This window comes from Lygodium microphyllum, chromosome 10, assembly GCF_053477565.2.
Source record: "Lygodium microphyllum isolate KBCC chromosome 10, Lygodium_microphyllum_v1.1.10, whole genome shotgun sequence".
Taxonomy (NCBI): Eukaryota; Viridiplantae; Streptophyta; class Polypodiopsida; order Schizaeales; family Lygodiaceae; genus Lygodium; species Lygodium microphyllum.
In genome coordinates, this window is record NC_141144.1 from 30,543,083 (window position 1) to 30,570,424 (window position 27,342).

Genomic DNA, 27,342 nt, shown 5'->3' on the forward strand with positions numbered 1-27,342 from the left:
GATGGGGCTGGGGTTGAAACGAGGTGGGCTGAGCAAAATCTTTAGCCTTTGATGATTCCCCAATCTCAAATTATCCTACCACCTTTGGAGTAGAAGGTTTGGGATGCTCTTCAGCCAAATGAGGATGTGGGACATTAGGACCAGCTGTAGGTAACATCTTTTCACTAAAGATAGCCACTAGCTTATCAATACCCATCCTCATACCATCAAGGCCTGATTTCATGTCTTTAATATCATTTGAGAGTTGTTGTAGACTGTTAGAGTTCATAGAAGCATGAGACATCTCAACACCATTCATTGGTTGATTGATAGGGGGAATGAGTGGAGCTTGCATCAACCTCTTCATTCCCATAGTGCATACGATATATAGCTTCTTGAGAAGTATCATGTTCACTTCGTTCATGTTGGTATTCTCTCATCTCTTCATTAATGGTGTCCAAAACAGTGTCTCTTTTCTTATTCCTTGCCATGAGTTAATTTCTGTCTTGTATATACATCAGAAGAAAAACTCGATTATCTTGAGTTCTAGAGCTCTGAATAACAAACTCTTTGGCTCACCTTGAAGCTTGAGAAGTCTCATTTCAAACAAGCTATCAAGTGTCGAAAGTGGATAAGTACAGAAAATTCTGTAGGTAGTTTATTGTTGTTGTCTAAAAATTCATTTGCCTAAGCTGAAAATACTCTCTGAAATAACCAAAATGATTGAATAATCCACTGTAGACTGCCAAAATCAATGATGACCTGCTTGCATACTCTGTCCCAACACTTCAATGCTGATCCAATGTGTCATTGTCATAGGAGACATACATTTTTCTTCCATGCATTTTCTTTCCATACATTTTCCCATTGAATGGTTGCCAAGCATTTGTCAATACATCAAGTAACCACTGCCAAATACATCATGATGTAGGCTGATTTCTTGTGTCTTTGAGTTTTGTACGTGCACCTAAACTTTAAATGTGTGGGATCCGAGACTCGAGGGGTGTGCAAAGTTCCCTCTCGAGTCAGGTTGCGCTCCCCTTCAGGGTCCTTGTCAGTAGGGGAGGGTCACCTCTCTTTTGTCCTACCAACTCGCTTGGCATCCACTTTTCCTCGTGGGCATATACATGGCAGTTCAATGCTAGGCTCTAAAAAATTAGCATGAAATGCATGGAATAGGAAAAATTTTGATTGCCCTTTTATGATCTGCAAGAATTTGAATAGAATAGGTTGGAATTGAAATGAAAATGGGTAAGGGATCACCTCAGCAGTGACTCACTGCTTAACAAATATTTTTCCACTTACCATTGGGTAGAATTTACTTATGACAAAGAAAAAAAAATAGGGCAACCAATCAATGTCAGGGTTAGGCAAAAGAAATTGAGAATTGGAACACTAAGAAGTGATTACTTCAGTGAATAGAAGTGGATAGGTATTGATCAATCACTATGATAGAGTTTGAGGCATTTAGAAATGATTATTTCAGTTGATGGAAGACATTATGCATTGAGCAATCACTACATTAACCCTATAGGCTTCCATGAAATGCATTTGATTGATTGAATGGCCTTCTTAATCATCTAATTCCCCCTTCAACAATTGGACTAAGCTCAGCAAAGAGGATTTAAAGAGAGATTAGAAATGATCAGTGTACCTCTTTAGCTTGTAGGAGAAGAGTGTTGTTGATGAAATAGCCTCTCATCAACAGTACTTGACATCAGCAAATAGAACTTGATATCCTCTTCAATTTCGTCCAAGAATGCCCAAATTCAAGAGTGCTCCATCAATGAATAAGCCTCAGCTTCATAGACTCCCATGATTGCTCCAAATGGCTTCAAGAAGGGTAGATGTAGACAAAATCTTTCTCTACTTGTTGTAGAGCATGAATGACCAATCAAGAGAGCTCCAATATAGAATATAGACTCCAAGATTTGAAAGAAGAAGCCAAAATTTTAATGGCATTGAAGGTACATGCTGTCCATTTCCTTGCCTTGACTAATGTTGGCTCCAATCCTTTCAATGTCGGCCAATGTTGATGAAGACTTGAGGGCAAGTACTTGAGGGTACTTCAGGGATGATTTGCCACCAAAATCCCTTTGGTTTGCTTCAAAATTTTTGAGAATCTTTGATGCTGTCCAAAACAACCAAATGCCACGTATAGTAGAGGCTTAGTATAAGCTTTATAGAGCTTCTAATCTCAACATTTCTTCACGTGAGGTAGGAGTGTGTGTTAGAATGCTGATTAAGGCTCTAAAGACATATGGCCTGAAAATATGAGATCTTATAAAGGTTTTCCATGTGTTCAGATCCTCTTCTTTCAACTTCAAAGAGATCTGAGATATTTTGTCAGATTTCAACATTTTCTGTACCAGTACACAGAGGACAAGCATATGTATATTTAAAATTAGAGCTTGGTAGGAGCACAAGCTATTCCCCAATGACATCGACACCTCTGATGTGCTCTGTTTTTACCAGAATTTCATAATATTTGGAAGAAGGGGAGGGGAGAAGCCTCCGAGAAGCTTTTGCAGTCTTAAGGAGCCTTCCCAAGACAGCAATCCAGACATGACTCAGGCGGAACAATGGCTTACCCATTCCGAAAAGTAGCAGGAGCAAACCGATGCGGGTGTGGCTGTGTGTTTAGAAATAACAGTGTATGAGCATGACAAAGCGCTCTCTCTCTCTCTCTCTCTCTCTCTCTCTGCCTACTTCTGATTCTGTGTGTGTGCACGCGCCTCTCTCTCTCTCACTCTCTCTACCTCTGTCTCTCCTCACTCTTAGGCCTTCACAGCTCTTGTTGGACAAAGGCCCCTGCAAGGAACCTTATATCCACCATATGCCCTGGTGCTATTGTTGGTTCCAGGAAAAACAAATGTAATGGTGCCTTCCATTCTCATCATCGTGCTGCCATTCAAACAGCTACCCGATTATGACCCGTAGCCCGTTGTTGCCTTCAACGCCAAAATTTCCATCATAGAAACAAAAATGTCCACGAATCAGATCGCACCCTTGCTGACTACAACATCCAAAAGGAAAGCACTCTCCATCTTGTGCTGCGCTTGCGTGGTGGGATGCAGATATTTGTTAAGACCTTATTCGTAAAGACTATTACCCTCGAGGTTGAGAACTCTGACCGATTGACAATGTTAAGGCTAAGATCTAGGACAAGGAAGGCATTCCTCCTGACCAGCAGAGACTGGTCCTTACTGGCAAGCAGCTTGAGGATGGACGCACCCTTGGCTGCCTAAGAGCTCAATAATCCCTTAAAATCTCCATTATGCTTCAGCATGTACTGCAGGCGCAGATCGCAATAGTTCATACCGGAGTTCTACATGATCAAATGGTGGCCTATGAGCCATAAGAGTACTCTACAGGGAGCTTGGAGCATGAAGACTTAAGCTCACAGGTCCATTTTGGCAGTAGAACTCATGGAAGAGAGAGAGAGGATGGAAGTTTTGGCTATGGAGGATGAAAGGAGTTTGAAACGGGAGAGAGAAAGACTGTGTTTGAAAAGTAAACCCTTCCCTCTCAAAATTAATCCCCAGTAAACTCAACCTCAACCCAAGTTTCCTGCATTTTGTCCATCTCTCTTCATTTTTGAGCGAAAATTGAGCCACGACCTGTTAAAATTGGATGGAGCCCACCATTGCCCACTAGATATTACCAAGATCCACCATCTTTAACACGGTTTGAAGTAGTACAGCAACCTGACTAGTCACTATCAAGTAGAAACCAAACCATGTAACTGTGTCTTCAACTCCAGTTACACATAAATGATGTCTGTAACCAAATCTTCCATGAAAATGACCTCCCCAACTAGATCATAATCATGAAAATGATGGAATTAAAGCCTGCCTTAGATCAAAGAAAAGCTCTGATACTAATGTAATGAAGCATTCAACCATGAAACAAAATCTAACTACCATGAAAGGAAATCTAACTAAAACTGTAATTGATGTGAAAACAACAATAAAATAACAAAGAACTATAGCACCAAGACATCTTGCCATGTATTAATGTTGATGGTTCCAAGATACATGACAGCCATGGCTGATGCTTCAACTAGCAAGAAGGAAACTAACTTCAAGAAAGTAAACAACCAAATTTAGTGAATGAGCCAAAAAATGTCTTCCCTTGGCCTCTTGCCTTCTTTATTCTAACCCCCATTTCCAAAGTTAAGGGCTATTCACATAGGCAAAGGCTGAATTTACAAGGGTTGGAATTTACATGCTATAGAACTATCATGATTCCAAGGTGCAAAAGATATCAATATATTTTCCTTCATGACATATATACCGAGGATTAACATTTGTAATTCAGACATTTCATTTGATCAACACAAAAATCAGAAATATTAAATCTTTTAGGGACACAATACATTCCTTGTACTCGCATAGGTTCATCTTGTGCAGACCCAAGTTACCCCTTGGAATTTGTAGTTAAGAATTCCTCAAAGAGATTATATGTAGGAATCGAATAAAATCTTATTTTACGCATGTAACTTCTATTGCCTATTCATGGGATGCTAAAGGCCTGAGGTCTGAGGTTTATGTGCAAAGGTGACCAAGAGGTCTGAGGTTTATGTTCATATGTGAAGCTATGGTGCCTACAAGGAGTATGTACAATTACAGCGAAATGTCATAGTAGATTAATTCCTAAAGATTGAAGTTGAGACAACTCTAATTTTCGAGCATATTAGAGTGAAGAGTGCTTCATTGTGTCCTTTCGTGAATATATATGCGATTGTCTGATCATTCGGACAATGTTCAATCATGATCATTCCTTTCTTTACTTCATATTGAACATAATGATAATGTACTGCAATATGTTTAGACTTGTTATGTTGATCATAGTATTTAGCAAGACTAATAGCACTTTGGTTATCACATCAAAGTGATGTGCTAGAGAAAGGAGGATGACCCATATCCAATAGAATTTGTCGAAGCCATACTAAATCTTGAGCCACTAAAGATGAAGCTACATATTTAGTCTCTAGTATAGTGGAAACAAAAACACCATGTTGTTTCTTCCTAGTCCAAGAAACAAGAAAGCCATTGATAAAGGAACAAATTCCACTTATAGAATGCATAGATAAGTGAGAGCTTGCCCAATATGCATCCATGTAACCCAAAAGTTGAAGTGAATATAGAGAATCAGAGTGTTGTTGTGGCATTGATAAACCAATCCAAAATCTTTAGTGCCTTTCAAATACTTCAAAACTAATCTAGTTGCAGTCCAATGTTTGATTTGGAGTTTGCTTTTTGTGAACCTCCACTTGATGTGAGAATGACTTTTCTTAATGATGATTTGGAGTCTGATTTGGGAATGACTTAACGAATGTGAGAACCCAAAATCTTAATGGTCTTCTAAACCCACTTGCATTTAATAGTAGTACATGCAGGTGGTAACTCAGTTAGAGCCCATGTACCTTTAAAGAGAAGAGATTCATACTTAGCTTCCATGGTCCCCTGCCAGTGTTTCTTTTGTGGGAATGACATGGTGTCACTATAAGAGATAGGGTATTCACAAATTTGGAGAGCATTCTCAAGAATATCAACATCATAAACATGATAAGTACCATGCTCATTATCAATTGGAATATCAACATAAAAATCAACACCAAGGTCATCATCAGAAATAATAGGTGCAAGTTGTGAATCCTGATTTGAAGAGTCAATATTATTCCATGAAGGAGCTTCATCGTCATATAGAAAAGGAAAATAAGTGAGTAATGAATTTGTATCATCAACGTCCTCTAGTGACCACATCCGCCCAACATCCTCGTGAGACCATGTGTTGGCCATAAGTTGCTAATTGAAAATAGCATAATGACTTATGATTATCTTCTTGAAGACTGATCATAAAACTTGTATCCCTTACAAAAACTTGAATATCCAATGAAAATAACTTTCAAACCAGGAGCATCAAGTTTTTTGAGAGTCTCTTTGGGTACATGCATTTAAGCAATACATCCAAAAGCTCAAAAATATGAAACAGAAGGAGTTTCACCTATCTAAGTAGTAATTGGTATTTTACCATGAGGAGAAGTTGTAGAAAGATGATTTTGCACAAATACTATTGTTAAGATCACTTCAGCCCAGAAACATCAAGATAAGACAAAATGAATAAGCATACATCACATGCCATTGAGAATAGTCTTGTTTTTACATTCAACAATACCATTATGTTGAGGAGAGTAGGGAATGATGAATACCTTGATTATTACAATAATTATCAAAATCATTTGAAATTCATTCTTCACCGTTATCACTACAAAGTTTCTTGATGCAATGACCAGTATGAGGTTCTGTAGCTTTTTTGATATTGCTTAAAAGATAATAAAGCTTCTGATTTGTGTCACAAGAGATAAATAGTGGTGTATCTTGAGAAGTAATCAATAAAAGTCATGGAATACCAATATTGATATTTTGATGGAGGAAAAGGTCCACAAACATCAGTGTGAATAAGATCAAGCAAATCTCTAGAATAAGTTGTGGTGGATTAATGGAAAAGGGTTTGCAAAAATGCTTTCCAAGTGCACAATATTCACAAATACCTATATGAGAACAAGCTTTAAATTCCATACCTTGAAGAAGTTCACACCGATAAAGATCGATGAAAAGCTTTGAAAAATCAAAGTGAACAAAGCGGTGATGTCATATTTTGCTATTAAGATTGCCAAGAGTTGTAACAACATTTGCAACATCTTCATTTAAATATAAATAAAAAAGATTACAATTTTGAGGAGCAACAACTATGCTTTGGCCACCTTTCTCAATGCGACACTTGGTGTGGTTAAAAACCGACAAAGAGACCAAGATGTACAAGTCTTGAAATTGAAAGAAGATTGCTTTGTAGATCTGGGACATGTCAAACTGCACACAGAATTCTCATTGAAGAAAGAGTACCGAAATATAAACCACCTATACCTTTGACTTGACATGTTGTGTCACAAGCAAGATAAGGAAGTTTCTTGAGAGGAATGGAATGATAATTATGTAACTATTTGGATTGATATGTCATGTTTCTCGTAGCACCAAATCAATAATAAAAAGAGATCCATCATGAACATGAAGTATTCTTTCTGGAGAGATAGAATAACTAACACAATTTACTTCCTCAATAGTGTTGTCATGTGTAGCAACATATGCTCTATTATGATTTGAATCAAAATGTCTCTTAAAACATAGATGGGTTGGATGATCACTCTTTTTTGTATTAGTCACAATTAGAATAAGCTCTACATAAACATGGTTGTTTATTTGTAATACCATGTTCTTCATGATATTGTTTTGCCCATCAATTATTTGTAGTGTGATCATTTCTATTGCAATTAATTTAGAACAATGTCTATTAGGAAACTTGAGGCAAGAGAAGTTACCACCATGATGACTCCTATGTGTAGAGTGTGGAAAGGGATGCCTCTAACCAAGTAAAGCTTGGTCAATTTATTCTGATTTTGTATCCTCTTGTGAGATCATAACTATTTCTTGATTTGTGTGTCATTATGAACATTCAATCAAATATTTATAGGCTTGATCAAAATTGATCCCATCTTTGTTAGATAATATGGTAACAATATTATCATAAGCATGATCCTTTATAGTATCAATAAGCTGTGATACCAATTGCTTTCGTGGAATAGCATCATCAGTAGAGAAACAAGCTAATTAATAATGTTTTTGAATGATTTGATATGTGTTGTCATAGAAGTTTCGATGTTGTATTGTAACTCAATGAGCTGACTATGAAGATAAAGGATTTTTATAATATATTTATTCTCAAAATTTGCTATCAAATACTCCCATATAGTTTGTGAGATTGAAAGATTATATGCATCAAGCATAAGGGATTTTGAAGAGTAGAAAGAATATAATGATGAGCTCCTTTTTCATGTTTTACCCACTCATTATAAATAGTTTGCCATTCTTCAAGATAGGCCTTTCAGTTACAAGGGTATTATCACGAGCCTGATCAATTGGTTGAGCCACACATTCTTAATTAGCAAGAACAATATCACGCAAGTCATCACCTTCAATAATTAGCAACATCTTTACTTTCCACCCAAGGAATCCTTGTCCTTGAAAGTGAGAAACAAAACATTGTCCAAAAGGAACCCCGTCGATAATTATAGAATTTGACATACCTTGTTGAGAGAATATGTACATTATGAGATCACATAATCTACACACCATATAGGAAACGATAAGACAAAAGTGCAACACAACAAATCATATGCAGAAGCTATGCTATAAGAAAAAACGTTTAGTTCAAAAAGTATACCCCAAAAGAAACAGGCCCAAGGTACACAAAAAGTGGGCAAGAATAAAGTGACCCAAAATAGACAACATGTGAGAGAAGAAATCGGTCCAAAATAGGTGACAAATATGAACAATGCTCAAATGTTAGTGCTTTAGTTTTTAGCCAAGAATAGATGATGATCTAGCTACTTTTGGAAAATTTGTAGAAATGCAAGGAGTGAGTAATCGTGACAAAACCTGTGTTGTAGAAGTTTGCACGAAAAGCTATTACCATGTTTGTTTTCCTGTTTCAAGTCCAATTTACCTGAATTGACATAACTTTTGACACAAAACTCTAAATTGAGCATGGATTTGATAAAAAGAAAGCTTGTGAGTCCTAGCACATCACAAAAACTAGTTTTCTTGAGAAAGTATTTTCTTAAGAGTTTTCTAAATAGAAACTTTTAGGGTGTCAAAGCAAGCATATCTATAATTCAACATATCTGCAATCTAAATGATGATTGATGAAAATCAAGTGAACTTCTTCTATGCTTAAAATTCATAACATAAGATGATCAGAACAAACACAATACATCAAATTTAAGCATGAAAAGAACATGAATCAAGAATTAAGGAGATACTACATAGATATACTTTCTGATTATCTTCTTCAAGGAAGTGGTTGTAGTCGATCGTGATAGCTCTCATACCATGTTGAGATATAGAGAGAGAATATATGTAGAGACACAAGAGGGAGAGAAAAGACACGCAATATACACTCCCAAAGACTATCTCATATTGATCACAATCTACATATATATAGGTGTGACCTAGTCTAGATAGGGTGAGCTATATATAGCTCCAATATAAGTTTTCTAACCTTGCAAAGAGATGAATACAAGTTCAAAATAGCTCAAAGAAGTGGAAGAAGTAGCTTCTAAAGGCTCAAGTAAAGATTGAAGTGACAATGACAATGTTGAGCTACAAAAGGACATTGTACTAGCTTTGGTGACCTTTCATAATAGGGGTTATGGATTATTATTCTTGATTATTCCATTGTACTATTGAGAGAGAGCATATATGAGAGAGACTCTGTGTGAGAGATAGCCAATTTTTCATGCAAAAAATGTATTTATGAGTGAGAGATTGTGAGAGAGACTTGAAGATTGTGAAACTATTGAAGATAAATACTATGTGATGATCTCCATTCAAATTGGAGCATTCCTTTGTATTCTCTTTTTTTTAAAAAATGAAGAATATGAATAATTTGTTGAAATTTTGTTGTGATAAGTCCATGGGAGAATTGTCATATGAAGTTGCATGAAGATTTGAGAAGATTGGTGTTATTTTTCCTGTTGTGATCACATAGAATATGAAAAGCATACTCATTAATGATACAATATAGACTTTCTTGCAGTACATTCTCCATTTTATTAGTGTTCCTCTTGGGGATCCATGTTTTTGGTATGCAGCCAAGGAAAATTGCCATCAACAAGCACAAGAAGGGACTGAAAATAAAGGAAATGATATTGTTGAAAAGAAAAAAATTCAATGGATGCTTGCAAAGTTCCTTCTACCACTAAAGAATTGGAAATTATCATTGCCAAAACCACTTTCTACAAGAAATTCATCCCAAAATGGTGGAAACATATTACCATCTTGATGCAGCCTCTATGTGGTGGACTATTTCCTCTCCTTGTTGAAGCAAAAAATACATGCATCTTGTTGGTGAGTTTTTTGGGAGAAAACTAAAGATTATAAATAGAGATAATGACCATTCATGGGAGATTTAGATTTCATTGAAGAGTTTCTAAACATCATCAAGTGTAAGATTATGAATAATCTTCAAGGGTCATAGTCAATTGAAGTTCACAAAAATAAGAAGGAAAAGAGTTGGGATATGTTTATGGATGCTCAACAGCAAGATACGTGGGATCCTTGGTGCTCTAAAAACCTTATGCTTGTCCAATTAGCAACCCACTAGAAGCTACTAGATAGAGTGTTCTTCAAAAATTACACTATTGAAACCATTAGAGGGCTAGCATCACTATGATGATGGCACCACAACGATGCTCAAAAGAATGAGTTTTGATACCTTCAAAACCAAATATCTTCCTCTTTGTAGTGGAATGAAAGCTAAAATTCATAGGTGTTGAAAAGAAGAAAGTAGAAGAAATGTTGGCAAGAGAGTCCTCAAGAGGATGAAGCCCCTAGATTCTGCTCTATTGAGTACAGGGGACGAATTGGTTGGAGCTAACTCCTTGATGAAGGATGAGATCAAGAGGCACCACTCGAACGAGTCGAGAGGTATGTGAGAAGAGATGGAGTAAAAATCAAAGTTGAGAACTAGCTGGCAGGAGAGCAGAATCCTCATTTGACACCCTAGCAGCAATCTTTACAAAAGTCCCCATGGTGACTCAAGGTCCCCTTCCTAGTTAAATCTGTCCTTAAAAATATTGATGACAAGCTAGTGAATGTAGTTCAATTTCCCATCTTTAAGGGAGAGTACAATGAAGACCCTATTTTACATGTGGCTATGTTTATGGTAGTGTGTGTAGCTAACAATGCAAGAACCCTCAAGCATTGGTTGGTTATATTCATCGCCACTTTCAAAGGTGTGGCGTTTCAGTGGAATGAGAGACAAGCACCATGAACTTTAGGCACATGGGACGACCTAAAATTGGACTTCCTCACTAAATTTAGGCATAAAATTTTTGAACAAAACCTGTGAGAGGAGTTCATGAACTTAAGTCATTCCTCTAGCAAATGAGTGGAAGAATATGTCTCTAGAATGGAATCCATACTAAAGAGATGGACTAACCATCACTTAGATGAAGGTATACAAAAGGGAGTTTTTCTTAGAGGCCTACAACCAGAAGTTTATAAGTTTATGGAATTGAGAAGATCAATGAACCTGCAAGCTACACTAGAAGGTGTAATACTCTATGATGAAGTTAGAAAAAGGCAATTGATGACCTTAAGAAGAGGAGTCTTATCTCCTCCCATACCAGGAATGGTATACCCACCAAATGCAGTCCCAAAAATAGTTTCCTACTCCTAATCTCAGATTCAAATAGTGTAGCAGTAGAGTGCACCGAATCCATAATGGCCGCTGTAGACAACAATACCTCAAATGATGGTTCAACTGCAACAACAGTGGCCTCAAATAGTTCCCCCACTAGGTGTCGACTCAACAATAACAATGGAATCCTACCAAATGAAACCAACAAGCCGCACTCTCAACAGGAGCTTTGAATCATAATCCGAATAGAGGATCCTCTTGATCAATCCAACCAGTCTATATAGTGATTTCAGAGGCTTCCCAAGACCCTACTGCAAGTACTCTAGGAGGCAAAATTTGAAGGACTACTTGTCCAATTAAGTTGCAAGTATCAAGAAGGAGTTGATGGACATGATTATAGAACATGTGCAGATGCTAAAGGTGAATATTGCCAATATATATAGTCCTACATGAGGAGGAGGTGCCATCATCAAGCGGGACATTTAGCCATTGAATGTACCCAAAAGCCAACCATTTTTAGATGCTTCTTTGTTCATATTGTTTAAGGAAGAACCATACAAAGGACATGTTGAGGGACTAAAATGACTTGATTTTTGGGCTAATTTTTGTTATTTTTGAGGACTAAATGTTGATTTTTTATTTATTTTGAATGGTGTTTAGTTATTTTGGAAGTGTTTGAGAGTTTTTTGGATGAGATTGATTAGGTTTGAGAAGCTCATGATGTTTTATAGTGAAAATATGATGTAGTGACATATTCAATTGATGTCCCGATAGTGTCTAATTGGGTTTGATTGAGTCTGTTAAGCTTTTATTTTTCCTTGTTTTCTTCTATATGAGAGGTTGGAATTATAATTGATGATTTTTGAGGGTGTTTGGAAGCTTATTGATTTATTCTTGATGGTTTTGAATGGTTTTAGTTTAGCTAAAGTCTTTCTTATGACCTTCTGTATGGTACTGTAGACCTTTTGTTGAGCTTTCGTAGAGTATGTTTTTCTATTCTGTTCCATAATGTATATATCTATAAGTGTTATATGGGATAGATTCGTAGCTTCGAGAAATTTTCCAGCCTTGGAAAGAGATGAATACAAGTTTAAAATAGGTCAAATAAGTGGAATAAGTAGCTATTGAAGACTCAAGTGAAGGCTGAAGTGACAATGACATTGTTGAGCTATGAAGGGATAGTGTAGTGGCTCTGATTACCTTTCATATAAAACATATCTCTTGGGAGGGGTTACCACCACCAAAGAGGTTTTGGGGATGATTATTCTTTATTATCCCATTTTACAACTGAGAGAGAGTATGAGAGTGAGCGAGAGCGTGTGAGAGAGATAGCCAAATCTGTGCAAAACAATGTATCTATGAGTGAGAGATTGTGAAAGAAAGCTATGAAACCTTTGAAAAAGAATGCTATGTGATTATTTCCATTCAAATTTGTGTATTCTCTTGTGATTTTGTGGTTTCTTGATGAATTCTATGAGGAATATGAATATCATAATCAATTTTGTTCAAGTTAAAGCCATGGGAGAATAAGCTGCATTGAAGATTTGAGAAGATTGATGTTGTTTTTCTTTTTATGGTCACATAAAATATAAAAAAGATGGTTGTTCATGAAACAATATAGATTTTATTGCAGCACATTCTCCATTTTCTTAGTGTTTCTCTTGGGGCTCCATGTTTTTTATATGTAGCAGCTGGGGACACAATACCATCAACAAGCATTAGAAGGGGTTGAAAACGAAGGAAATTGCATTGCAAAGAGGAGATAATTCAATGGATGCTTGCAAAGTTCCTTCTACCACTAAATATTTGGAAATTCTCATAGTCAAAGCCACTTTCTACAAGAACTTCATCCCACAAATGGCAAAAACATATTACCATCTTGATGCAAGCTCTATGTGGTGGACTATTTCCTCTCCCTTTTGAAGCAATAGAGACATGCATCTTGGTGGCAAATTATCTAGGAGTAAGCTGAAGTGCAGAAATAGAGAGAATTACCATCCATGGGAGATTTGGCCTTCATTGAAGAGTTTTCAGACATCATTAAGTGGGAGATTGTGAAGAAGCTTTAGGAGTTGTGGTCAATTGAAGTACACAAGGACAAGAAGGAAAAGAGTTGGAATTTATATGTAGATCCTCAAGAGTAGGATACATGGGATGCTTGGTGCATTGACAACCTTCTGTTTGTCCAATTAGCAACCCATTGGAAACTAATAGATAAAGTGTTCTTCACAACATACACTGTTGAAACCATAAAAAGAATGGCATTTATATGATGATGGCATCACAATGATCCTCAAAAGAATGAGTTTTGATACCTTTAGAACTGAATATCTTCCCCTCTATAGTGGAATGAAAGCTGAATTTAGAGACATTGAAAAGAAGGAAGTACAAGAACTATTGGTAAGAGAGTCCTCTAGAGATTGAAGCCCCTTTGGTTTTACTCTATTGAGTACAAACAAACAGAGTGGATCTAACTCCATGATGAATGAAGCAATAAACAAGCAAGCATTAGAATGAGTCCAGATGTATTTGAGAAGAGAAAAGACAAAAATCAAAGCCAAGAATTGGCTAGTAGCGAAAGCCTCCTTTAAAGAGAGAGTGCCACTAGGGCGTCAAAGAAAGCCTTGTAGTATGGGAATGGTATATCCACCAAATGTAGTCAAAGAAAGCCTATGGATGACCTAAGGAAGATAAATCTTACCTTCTCCCATACGAGGAATGGTATATCCACCAAATGTAGTCCTAGAAACAGTTTCCAACCCCTACCCTCAAATGCAAACAGTGCCGCAGTACAGTGCATCCAATCCAAAGTGGCCGCAGACAACAACACCTCAAATGATGGTTCAACTACAACAATAGTGGCCTCAAATAGTTCCCCCAATGGCAACAAAAAAACAATGGAATCCTACTAACTGGAACCAACAACCCCCACTCTCAACAGGAGCTTTGAATTGAAATAAAAAACAGAGGACCCTCTTGATCAATCCATCTAGTCTAAGCAGTGATTATAGAGGCTCCCCAAAACCCTATTACAAGTACTTCAAGAGGAGAAAATTTGAAGGACTACTTGTCCAATTAAGTTGCAAGCATCAAGGAGTTGATGGACGTGATTACGGAACAACTGTAGACTCTAAAGGTGAACATTGCCAACATATCCAGTCGTGTAGGAGGAGGTGGAAGAGATATGATGCAACCTAATACATGATGTGGAAAGTGCAATCATGAAGTGGGACATTTAGCTACTAAATGTACACAAAAGCTAACCATTTCTAGATTTTTCTCCATTCATATTGTCTAAGGAAGAACCATATAGAGGATATGTTGAGGGACTAAAATGACTTGATTTTTTGACTGATTTTTGTTACTTTTAAAGATAAAATGGTTGATTTTTTATTTATTTTGAATGATGATTATTTGTTTTGGAAGTGTTTCAAAGTGTTTTGGATGAGGTTGATTAGGTTTGAGAAGCCCATGATGTTTTGTAGTGAAAATATGATGTTGTGACATATTTTGTTGATGTTCTGATAGTATTTGAGTTTGATTGAGTTACTTCTACCACTGAAGAATTGGAAATTCACATAGTCAATGCCACTTTCTACAAGAAGTTCATCCCACAATGGCGATAACATATTACCATCTTGATGCAAGATCTATGTGGTGGACTATTTTCTCTCCCTTTTGAAGTAATAGAGAGATGCATCTTGGTAGCAAATTATCTAGGAGTAAACTCGGGTGTAGAAATAGAGAGAATAACCATCCATGGGAGACTTGGCCTTCATTGAAGAGTTTTTAGACATCATCAAGAGGGAGATTGTGAAGAATTTTCATGAGTTGTGGTCACTGGAAGTGCACAAGGACAAGAAGGAAAAGAGTTGGAGTATGTTTATAGATCCTGAACAGCAAGATACATGGGATGCTTGGTGCATTGACAACCTTCTGTTTGTCTAATTAGCAACCCACTAGAAACTAGTAGATAGAGTGTTCTTCACAACATACACTATTGAAACCATCACAAAGTTGGAATTACTATGATGATGGCACCACAACGATCCTAAAAAAAATGAGTTTTGATACCTTCAGAACTGAATATCTTCCCCTCTATAGTGGAATGAAAGCTAAACTCATAGATATTGAAAAGAAGGAAGTAGAAGAAATGTTGGCATGAGAGTCCTCCAAAGATGGATGCCCTTCTAATTCTACTCTATTGAATACAGACAAACATATTCGAGCTAACTCTCTAAATGAAGCAATCAACAAGCAAGCATTATAATGAGTCGAGATGTATGTGAAAAGAGAGAAGGCAAAAATCAAAGCCAAGAATTGGCTAGCAAGCACATGCATTCTTTGACAACCTAGTGGCACTCTTTAAAGAATTCTCGATGGTGACTGAAGGTCCCCTTCCTAGTCAGACTTGTCCTTGAAATATTGATGACCATTCAAGAAATGTAGTCCTGTTGCCCATCTTTAAGAGAGAGTACAATGAAGACCCTGATCTTCATGTAGCTGAGTTTATGGTAACGTGTGTAGCTAACAATGCTAGAACCTCAGAGCATTGGTTGATGATATTCCTTGCTACTTTCAAAGGTCTGACATTTCAATGGTATGAGAGACAAGTAGCAGGAACATTTGGCACATGTAAAAACCTGAAATTGGCCTTCCTCACTAAATGGAGGCATGAAGATTTTGAAGAACCAATGTGAGAGGAGTTCGTGAACTTAAGTTAGTTCTCTAGTGAACGGGTGGAAGAATATGTCTCTCGAATGGAATCCATACTGAAGAGATAGACTAACCATCACTTAGATCAAGGCATCCAAAATAGCGTTTTTCTTAGAGACCTACAACCAAAATTTTGTAAGTTTGTGAAATTGAGAGGACCAATCAACCTGCAAGCTATAGTGGAAGGTGCAAGAATGTATAATGAAGTCAAAGGAAGGCTATTGATGACCTCAAGAAGAGGAGTCTTACCTTATCCCATACCAGGAATGGTATATCCACCAAATGTAGTCCTAGAAACAATTTTCATACCCCTACTCTCATATGCAAATAGTGCATTAGTATAGTACACGGCCACAAATAATAGTACCTCAAATGATGGTTCAACCATAACAACAGTGGCCTCAAATAGTCCCCCCAATGGCAACTCAACAATAACAATGGAATCCTATCAACTGGAACGAACAACCCCCACTCTCAACATGGGCTTTGAATCAAAATCAGAACAAAGGACCCTCTTGATCAATTAAAACAGGCTATGGCATGATGCAGAGGCTTCCTAAAACCCTACTGCAAGTACTCTACGAGGAGAAATTTTGAAGGACTACTTGTCCAATTCTATTGCAAGCGTCAAGGAGTTGATGGACATGATTACAAAATAACTATAGACAATAAAGGTGAATATTGCCAACATATCTAGTCCTGCATGAGGAGGTGCAAGAGATATAAAGCAATCTAATACATGGTGTGGAAAGTAGCATTATCAAGCGGGACATTTAGCCACTAAATGTACTAAAAATCCAACCATTTAAGGAAGAACCATACACAGGACATATTGAGGAACTCAAATGACTTGATTTTTTGATTGATTTTTGTTATTTTTTAGGACTAAATGGTTGATTTTTTATTTATTTTGAATGATGATTAGTTTTTTTGGAAGTGTTTGAGAGTTTTTTGGATTTATGCATGGATTTACTACCGTACATTGTTTTAGCAGCAATGTTTTATCAGGGGCGGCTTATGCATAATGCTCTTTGTTGACATTCGGGTGTCCTGCTGGATGTATTGATGCTTGGTCATCATGGTTTATGCCCGGATATGCTATTTGAGAGCTATTGAGCCTTGATTTGGATGCAAACACTTCGTTGTTGGTTGGGATTTATGCTACCTTGGTTGAAAGGTTATTTTACCTCCAGTTTGGTTATACCTATTAATTTCGGGCTATGCCTTTAGGATATGCAATGAAGTATTGACCTTCGAGGTACAACATCCAGCTTGGCTTTGGTTCTGGATCTTCATTTGAGCTTGAGATCGGCTTTGGAATGCATTTGATGCTATGTCTTGGATGTACATATGGCATGTATGTTACCTATGTCTGACCAGTCTTGACATGCTTGGCCTATGCAACTACTTGTTTGGAGCCGATTGCTACTAGTGCGGCTTGCATATGGCTTCCCGAAACTTACTTGGGATATTTCTTGGCTTTCCAGAGTTGTAGTTGGGATACAATTGATGTCTATGGATGCTCTAATTGGAGGCTACAAAGCCTATATGCTCATGATGTCTTATTGATGTTTGGTCTTGGATATTTTGTCAGTGGTGCTCTCATATGCCTTTCTTGAGCTTCTTGGCTTGATCCATATGGCTTTTGTGCTAGTGGGAGCATTGTTGGATGTTTAATAGACATTGAGCAGGTGGTTTATGCTATTGAGCTTTGAGTCTTCTGAGACTGGGATCTTCTTCACTTGGATGTTGCACGGTTGATATGCCATGGTCTGCATACATGTACTTGGGCTAATTTGGGCTTTGCACTCCCTGAGCACACACCTCTTTGTGTCAGGTCTTGCCAATGTTGTGTACACTTTGCCCTATTATACAAAGGGTGTGCTAGCTTACTGATGGATTCGTTTGACATGCTTGGGTGTTTGATCGATATTCGTATGACAGTCATATGTTGATTTATGCTCGCTTGATGCTAGTTATGCTTTGGCAGTCAGTGGTTGACTAGGTGCATTGATTTTGCCTACAGTTTGCTCTCATTGTACCTGACTTTAATTTATTACAGCAAGCAGTTATGTATGGACTGATGTGGAACTTTCATGTTGAATCATCCTAATTTTATGTACTTTTGATGGTACTTGTGGGTAGTATCATTAGCTATCAGTTCGTGGTCATTTTGCCTTGGTTTTGGTGGTATTTTGGTTGTCTACAATAGAAAACAGCAAGCCGTTTTGAATTGTCAGCACTATTTTGGACTGCATTATGGGTTCTTCAATTGACAGTGCTATCTTCAACATCACTAAGCTTCATGGTACAAATTATGCCTATTGGAAGAGCCAAGATTGGCAGGTATTGGTGAAGAGTAGCCTAAGACTATGACTAATGATGAATGGGATGAGCTTGATGAGTTATGCAAGTCCACCCTCATCTTGTCTCTCACTCAATAGGTGCATTACAATGTGGTTGAGGAAGCACACAGTGTTTGGCAGCTTTGGGATAAAATTAAGAACCTCTATGACAAGAAAAGTCCAGCAAGTCAGATGTATTGGCTCAAGTAGCTTATGGACCGGCGCATGAAGGAGAATATGATAATGTCTACTCATTTGAGCTATTTTGAGAGCTGGATTTTGAGCCTGAGATGTGCCTAAAATTTGCCAATTTTTTAATTTCAAGGGAAAATTTGACTTCGCCAAAGGCGGCAAACGCAGCTAGGTCGAAAGCAGCAAGCAAAAGACGATTTCCAAAAGCACCTTAAAGGTCGTCCGAGCATCGGATATTAGTAAATTTTTTCAAGCACCTAGGCAAATCAGAGCAGCTGCCCAGTAGTGCGGGACCTCAAGACGAACGTGCAGGAATTTTTGGCTCACAGTTTAGACCCTGGACGCGGGGGATAGGCTAGAAAAAGGGCCAAAGAGTGAGAAGCCAAAGGATGTGACCCTTAGGGGGCCCCTTTGGCCCCTAATAAATTTTTGCAATGAAGGGGAGGGGGGACCTTTTTTTTCGCGCAACGAAAAAATGGAGAGGGAGGAAGGCACATAACGACAAAATGATGAAGAAGGGCCTCCATAGCCGTAGGAGAGCCTCCACATACCCATACCATCGAAAAACAGCAGCAAACTAAAGACTTTCCAGGGTTCCTATCGCTTGCCTTCACCCTTCAAATGGCTGCACGGTCAGGGAGATGTAGATCTAGTATTTCTCTCTCCATCTCTCTTCTCTAAGCGGTGGTTTGCATGTAAGAAATAAAGAAGAAGAGGGGCTGAAGGATGCTTGTCCGACTGTGATCGGATTGCTTCAAGATGAAGAGGAAGCCGAGGAAAGAGGTTCAACACAGAAGAATGGTTGCTGCTCGGTCCATGGGCTCCCCAGAATAATTACCAAAAAACTCGCAACACGCAAAACATGCGGTATGCTCCAATTTTATAAAAAAATTTGCTTGTTTTTGTTGTTTCATGGTCCAAATGTTGTTCATATGTGATGAATGTTTGTTTGAATATTTTTTACATCATGTTTGAGGGCTGTAACTATAAAAATGTAGAATCCGTAATGATTTAGAGCAGTTATTAATTTTTTAAAACTCGCAAAATGTCATTTTTCAATGAAAATTAGTGGTTTTTCCGATTTTGAGTTGGGAAAAATGAGTGGAAATGGGATAAAATCAGAAAAAATGTTAAGTTTCACTCAAAATAATAATCCAACACGAATAAATCAGAAAATACATATTTTCCATGAATAATAAATAGGAAAAAATAGCAAAAAATAGAAAAAATTGGGGTTTTCGCGCTAAAAAAACATGAAAAAATAAGATTTATGTGCGTAAATATTTGGAGAGGTTAAAACATGAGGTTAAGCCTTAGTTTGGCCTTGTCCTTTGTGTTATAGTATGCATTTATTATTCTTTTACATACAAAAATGACACAAAACAACCATTTACACCTATGCAACATAGCAACACCTAAATAGTAAGGGGGAGAGGAAGTTTGTGCGACGATCTAATTGTTGAAAAGATACAAATTTTGATTTCTCTCTTTCTGCATAGCATTTAGGGATCGTTCCATAATTAAATATAGGCGACTAGTAGCACGAAAGTTCCGGTGCTAGTCCCTAAAATAGCGCAGCATGTAACGCTTAGTTAAAATTCATGAAAGGGTTGTTTTCCGCACCTCACATGGCAGGTTCTTTTTAAATCATAAAATGGTTGTGCACAATCGTCATACACCTTGCATCAAGCATGTCACGTGGTATCTCTTGGAATGCATTGCAACTGATAGATAAACTTTGACCAACGCTGAGGAAACCTAAGTCGTGGGTTGGACAGGCGCTTCAGTTGGGGAAAGCTTTGTGAGGCAAATCAAAATCTCCTAGAACGCTGAATTATGAAAGAGTGGAGTTTGTGTGAATATTATATGTGTTAGCGATGCATCTTGGGGCCAATCCCCGAGGTGTAGGAGAGTCGTAGTAGAGTGAAGTTGCAGCAATCAGCCAAGAGGTTCTTCCCTATGTGTGTATTACGAGGCATTATGTCTATATGTTATGGGATTTCCCTCTGAGGAGAAGTGAATGTGAATGTTGGACTACATATTGGCTACAAATGCAAAATTGTCATAAGCATTTAGTGCAAAGTGAGTTTTAGATGCTCCTGGCCCAGGAGGCCATGTGTGGTAGGGTTGTGTGTCGTATGCATGAGGTCCGGCTAGTGCCATAGCCAGTGCCGGCCTATTTTAGGTCCTATCAGTGGTGCATTTGCCAGGATTCACCAACAAGTGGTGGTTCTCGAATCTAGGGTTTTTAGGGACTAAATAGTTGGTTTTTAGGATTTAAACCCTAAACTCTAAACCCTAAACCAACTAGGATTTAGGGTTTTTAGGATTTAGGATTTAGGGTTTAGAAACAATAGATGATCCATCTGGTAGTGAGACGTCATCGAGCAATGGATCTAAGGAAGGGTCCACTACTACAAAGGATATTTATCAGATAACCTTGAATGAGCCAATAGAGCCTCATGATCGAATAAGAGACGCGGATGTTATTGAGCTGGATCTTGGTACACTAAATGATTTGCGACCAATTAAATTAGTGTCCATGCTCAGTTCGGAAGAAAGAGAGGACTACGTGTCCTTAATTTGAGAGTTCTGCGATATCTTTGCTTGGAGCTATGATGAACTTCAGGGTATTCCTCCTAGTCTAGTTGTGCATACTATTCCTGTAAAGGAAGGCACCCACCCTATACGTCAGAAAGTAAGGCATATGTCTTTTTAATTAAGGGACGAGTTGTACGAGGAACTACAGAAGTTGAGGAAAGTGGGTTTGATCTTCCCTATTCAGCATACTGAATGGTGCTCACTAGTTGTGATCAGGAAGAAGAATAATAATCAAATCCATCTTTGTGTAGATTTTAGAGAGTTGAATAAGCAGACTGTTAAAGATTACTACCCGTTGCCGTTTATTGACCAAATTTTGCATCAATTAGCGGGTAGGAAAATATATTAGTTCATGGACTGCTTTGTAGGGTATATCCAAATGGCGATTGCTGAGCAAGACAAGCAAAAAACGATGTTTATTACAATCTTTGGTACCTTTGCATACCATGTGATGGCATTTGGGTTGTGTAATGCACCTGGTTTGTGGCAAAGAACAACGACAAGACCTGTGGTGACATCTCCCCAGAGGAGCTAAAAGTATTCATTGACGATTTGGGGGCAGCCACCGTAAGGGATAGACAGTTGATCATTTTGTGCAAGTATTTTGAGCGTTGCAAAAAATCTTGCATAGCTCTTAACCCATGGAAGTGCATCTTCAGAGTCCCTTAATATGGGCTCTTATTAGGCCATGTGGTCAGTTCTGTAGGGATTGAGACTAATCCTGAAAAGATCAAGATCATAGCCGTTATGAGTCCGCCACGTACTCCAAAGGAAGTGCATAGCTTTCTGTCATCAGTAGGATATTATCGAAGGTTCATCAATGCCTTGGAAGAAAGAACGTTGCCGCTGACCAACCTATTGCCCCTTAACTATCAGTTTACATGGAGTGATGCTTGCAAAGTGTCTTTTGATGATGTGAAGCAGGAGCTTGCCAAAGCACCTATTTTAAAAGCACCAAAAAGGGGCAAAATGTTCTATATATTTTCAGCAGCAACCATGTATAGTATCAGCTGCTGCTGTTTAGCTCAAATCTGGGAGGAAAAGTGGTATCATCCGATAGCTTTTGCTAGTCAGAAGTTGGGCATATCAGAAATTAACTACACCTTTATGGAGAAGTTGTGCCTTGCGATGGTATTTGCGACCAAAAAGTTCAAGCACTACATTCTTTATGAGAGGGTGGTTTTTTATATGAAGGTGGAAGGGCTTCGATTGTTGTTGAATAAGTTGCAGCTACCTGACCGTTTAACAAAGTGGTTAATCACTTTGCGGGAATTTGATTATAAGATTAAGAGCAAGCCGCCGAAGCTTCAGGGCCAAAGGAGGTCTTGGCTAAAGGAAGTGACATGGAGATTGGAGCTACTTTATCAAAATCGGAGAAGCGAAAGATTAAACAACATGCATTAAAATTTTCCTTGATCGCATGAACATTATATCGGCAGGGTGTTGATGATATTTATCGCCAATGTATGATGCCTGACGAGGTTCCCTTTATTTTGGAAGAGTGTCATGACTCCGCTTGTGGAGGGCACTTTGCTGGGCGGTTAACGGCACAGAAGGCTTTAAGAGCTGGATATTGGTGGCTATCCATCTTCCAAGATTATTTTGAGTACATTAAGAGATGTGATATCTGTCAAAGGTATGACATTAGAGAGAATAGGAAATGCCCACTTATGCCTATCATGGCTATCCTTCCATTTGAGAAGTGGGACATTGACTTTGTGGGTCCTATCACCCCATCATCTACTACTCAGAAGAGATATATTATAGTAGCCACTGACTACTTTACAAAATGGTCAGAAGCACGAGCGACAAGGCAGGACAATGCAAAAGAGACTGCCAGTTTCCTGCTTGAGCAAATCATCTGCCATTTTGGTCTGCCAAAGGAAATAGTATCGGATAGTGGAACCCATTTTTTAAACAAAGTGATTAAAAGTCTCACTGAAGCTTGGAAAATCAAGCATAACAAGATGACCCCTTATAATCCGCAAGAAAATGGATAAGTTGAAAGTACTAATAAGCAGCTTGTGGGTATCCTATCTAAGATAGTCTCCGAAAAGAAGCGAGACTAGGATACAAAATTATATGTGGCGGTTTGGGCGTATAATACGATGTTTAAACGAGCCACTGGCCACACCCCATTCAAATTAGTTTACGGGGAGGAGTGTGTATTGCCCTTAGAAATTGAGTTTTCGACCATTAGATTCGCAATCAATCATTCTCTGGGTAATGAAGATGCCCTATTTGAGTGGTTTACAACTATAGCCCACTTAGATGAGCTCAAATTGCAGAGTTTGTTGCACCACGAGTAGCTAAATGTCGAATGAAATGGTTGCATGATTTGAAAGCAAAGAAATATACTTTTAAAAAGGGGCAGTTAGTTCTATATTACGATGCGTGTAGGGAGCTATTTCCAGGAAAGTTGGGACCTTGATGGGATGGTCCTTACAAAATAGTTCGGATAGGTTAAAATAAGTCCACAGTTCTATTAGCTGATTTAGAAGGAGTGGAATTTAAGAATAAGGTTAATCTTAATAAGATTAAACCTTATTATTTCTAAGTATTCTAACGCGGAAAAATGCATTACAGGTCCATGCCGGGGCTGATTGGAGGCCTGTAGGAGAGCTTAAATTGGTTGATGGGGCGGTTAATCCCTTATTTGGAGCACCCATATCTCGAGCAAAGATATCATTAGGGGAGGCTTATCTGGTGGAGCAAGGGATATAAAGTGATTGAGCAAGAAGACGATACCTTTGTGTGGGAGATTAAAGTTTTCTACCATCACTGCTTACAAATCTTGACAAGCATCCCTGTTGAGTTCTTGAGTCAGTCCATCCTCTAAATATGTTGAACTTTGACTATCATAGTTACGAATAGGGGAGTTCTTGATGGCTGGCTGTGTAAACCCATTATGGACGTATACATTATACTTTGATGGAGCGTCCAAGGGCCCTAATAGAAAAGGGAGTGTTGGAGTAGTTATCCAAGATCCCTGATGTAGAGTTACAATGAAATTAGCTGCTTATCTCGAGGTAGGATTTACTAACAACATGGCTGAGTATAAAGCTCTGATTATGGGATTGAATATTTCTAAGAAAGGTGGTATTAGGCAGCTGTTAATAAAAGGGGATTCCCAACTAATCTTAAATCAACTCAATGGGACATATACAGTCCGGAATCCTCTCCTTTGTATGTATCATCGAACTACTATAACCCTACTTGATGAATTTGAGAGCATATCTCTTCAGCTCATTCCACGTTATTGGAATTAGTTTGTGGATTCTTTAGCTACTTTTACTTATGAAGAGGACATCTTCTTCAACTGTGGTCCTAGTTTAGATGTTGCTATTGATAATGAGACATGACCTAATCGCTTCTGGGGAATGTTATCAAACCACGCGTTATATGGCAGGCGATGGTTGATATGGGTAATGCGAAGAGTGGCTGAGACCCATCTATCATTATTATCTTAGACCCATTGTTTGATCAGATGACATGTTATGCGCACGTCTCTTGGTATATATGTAGGAGGTATGGGCCATAATTTGATGCATTTAGTTTAGGGCTGAGAGCCCTATTTTTCCCCTTGGAATGGAGTGTATTTGCGTATATTTACCTTTTTCCAAGGAGGGATCTCAATGAGCTAGTTTGTTTGTTTCATTAGGCCAAGAGGGCCAATTGCTTTAAGTAGTTAATGTCTAATTTCTTTAGGCCAAGAGAGCCAGTTGTTTTCAAGTTTTAATAATCTATCTCTTTAGGGCAAGAGGGCCAGTTGGTTTGTAGTGAAATGTGCTATTTATTTAGGCTAAGAGGGCCCTATCTCTGTTTGGTGAAGGTATGTTTAATGCTTTGTTGTTTTAGTGATTGCGCCATACAGGTTGACGAAGTCGCTGGAGGGAGGCTTTGTTGCAAAGGAGCTTCTTGTGGCCATTCCAGGTGGTTTTGTCCCCTTTTCGAGTTTTTTTTATTAAGCAATTAATGATATATGTGCATGTGAGGGTTACTTTCTTTTGTTTCTTGGGGATCGACAATCAAGGCATGAAGTCCCAGGTTTAGGTTCTGTATGTCGGGGGGAGGTCTGAGTAGTCATTGCCTCTTGCAAGACATTGCCAGGCATTGAAAGACCTATTTTACAAGGCAGTTTTAGTGTCCCTGTTCTGCTAATCTGCTAGGCATCCGTTCTAGGAGTTATTGCTTAGTTGTGAGGTAGTTAGAGAAGCCTGCCAGAGAAAAATGATGAGGATAAAAAGAAGAAAAAACCCTAAATATCTCAAAGGAAGTATATATATTCAAAGGTGTGTAAAAAGGGGTTCTAATCCCTATAAAAATAGAAAAAGAAAAGAAAATTTTCTAGTGCAATGTCTATCGCCTTACGAAGGCTTGGTAGGTTCCTGTGGACAACTTGGGGTCGATGCCTTGCCCTTCCTTGGGGTGACATCTTGCCATAAAAGAAGAAAAGAAAGGAAGGTTGGAGTGAAAATAAAAGTGAGCATTAGAAAAGGATTAAGTGTCGCCTTGCGAGGGCTTGGTAGGTTTTTGGGTACCGATATAGGACCTGAGGCCGATGCCGTGTTCTCCTTGGGTCACTATGCTCAGCTTTCTCCTTTTTACACACCCAAGTATGGACAACCAGATGCTAAAAGGGAAAAACTGTGCTTAAAAAAATAATACATTTTGATCAGGCTATAGGAGTTCTCGCCTAGTAGAAGCTCCTAGTTGAGTTGTCCTTAGTTAGGTAGGTAGCTCAGGCCACCACTTAGGATGACCTCTTTGATCATTCTTTTTAGCTTGGCTGTGTTGGAGCAGTCGGTTAGTGACTAGCTTCGGGTCTTCTATCAGATTATGTTGGGCCAACTCCCCGTGGATTTCATGCCTTGGTTTTGTCAGGGGATAGGGTATGAGCTCTGATGTGTTGTGTTGTGTATTTTTTGTATCGGCTTGATGCTCCTTTTTGTTGTTTATGTGTAGATCTGTTCGTGGGATTTGACGGGCTGAGTCACCCTATCCTGTGGTCGCCAATGAGAGCTAGATTTTAAGCCCAGGATGTGCCTAAAGTTTGCCAAAAAATCCAAATTTCAAGGGAAATTTTGACTTCATCAAAGGCGACGAACACAGCTGGGTCGATTTTAACCAGCAAGCAAAAGACGATTTTTAAAAGTGCCTTGAAGGTCGCCCGAGCATCAGTTGTGAATTTTAGTGAATTTTTTTGAGACCTGGGCAAGTCAAAGGAGTTTCCCAGCAGTGCGGGATCTCAAGACAGATGTGCAAGAATTTTCGGCTTGCAATTTGGACCCCAGACGCGGGGGATAGGCCAGAAAAAAGGACCAAAGAGTGAGAAGCCAAAGGGTGTGACCCTTAGGGGGCCCGTTTGGCCCCCAAAAAATTTTCACAATGAAGGGGGCAGGGGGGGCTTGTTTTTTCGCGTGATGGAAAAATGGAGAGGGACGAAGGCGCAAAACGACGAAATGATGAAGGAGGGGCTCCATAGCCATAGGAGAGCCTCCATATACCCATACCATCGGAAGACAGTAGCAAACTGAAGACTTTGCACGCTTCCTATCGCCTGCCTTTGCTCGTCAAATGGTTGCACGGTCAGGGAGATGCAAATCTAGTATTTCTCTCTCCTCTAAGCGGTGGTTTGCATGCAAGAAATCAAGAAGAAGAGGGGTGAAGGATGCTTGTCCGACTGTGATCGGATTACTTCAAGATGAAGAGGAAGCTGAGCAAAGAGGTTCAGCATGGAAGAATGGTTGTTGGTCGGTCCATGGGCTCCCCGGAATAATTACCAAAAAACTCGCAACACGCAAAACATGCGGTATGCTCCAATTTTATTAAAAAATTTGCTTGTTTTTGTTGTTTCATGGTCCAAATGTTATTCATATGCGATGAATGTTTGTTTGAATCTTTTTTACATCATGTTTGAGGGATGTAACTTTAAAAATGCAAAACCCGTAATGATTTAGAGCCGTTGTTAATTTTTTAAAACTCGCAAAATATCATTTTTCAATGGAAAATAGTGGTTTTCGAATTTGAGTTGGGAAAAAGGAGTGGAAATGGGATAAAATTGGAGAAAATGTTAAGTTTCAGTCAAAATAATAAGTTAACACAAATAAATCAGAAAATGCCTATTTTCTATAGATAATAAATAGAAATAATTAGTGAAAATTAGAGAAAATTCAGGTTTTCTCACTCAAAAAATATAGAAAAATAAGATTTATATGCATGAATATTTGGCGAGGTTAAAGCATGA

General features: G+C 38.4%; 1 pseudogene; it reads left to right on the plus strand.

Annotated features, from left to right (window-relative positions):
• Positions 1 to 2,561: 2,561 nt before the first annotated feature.
• The window catches only part of LOC148029847 (polyubiquitin-like), a 258,440-nt pseudogene continuing 233,659 nt past the window's right edge, over positions 2,562 to 27,342 (plus strand).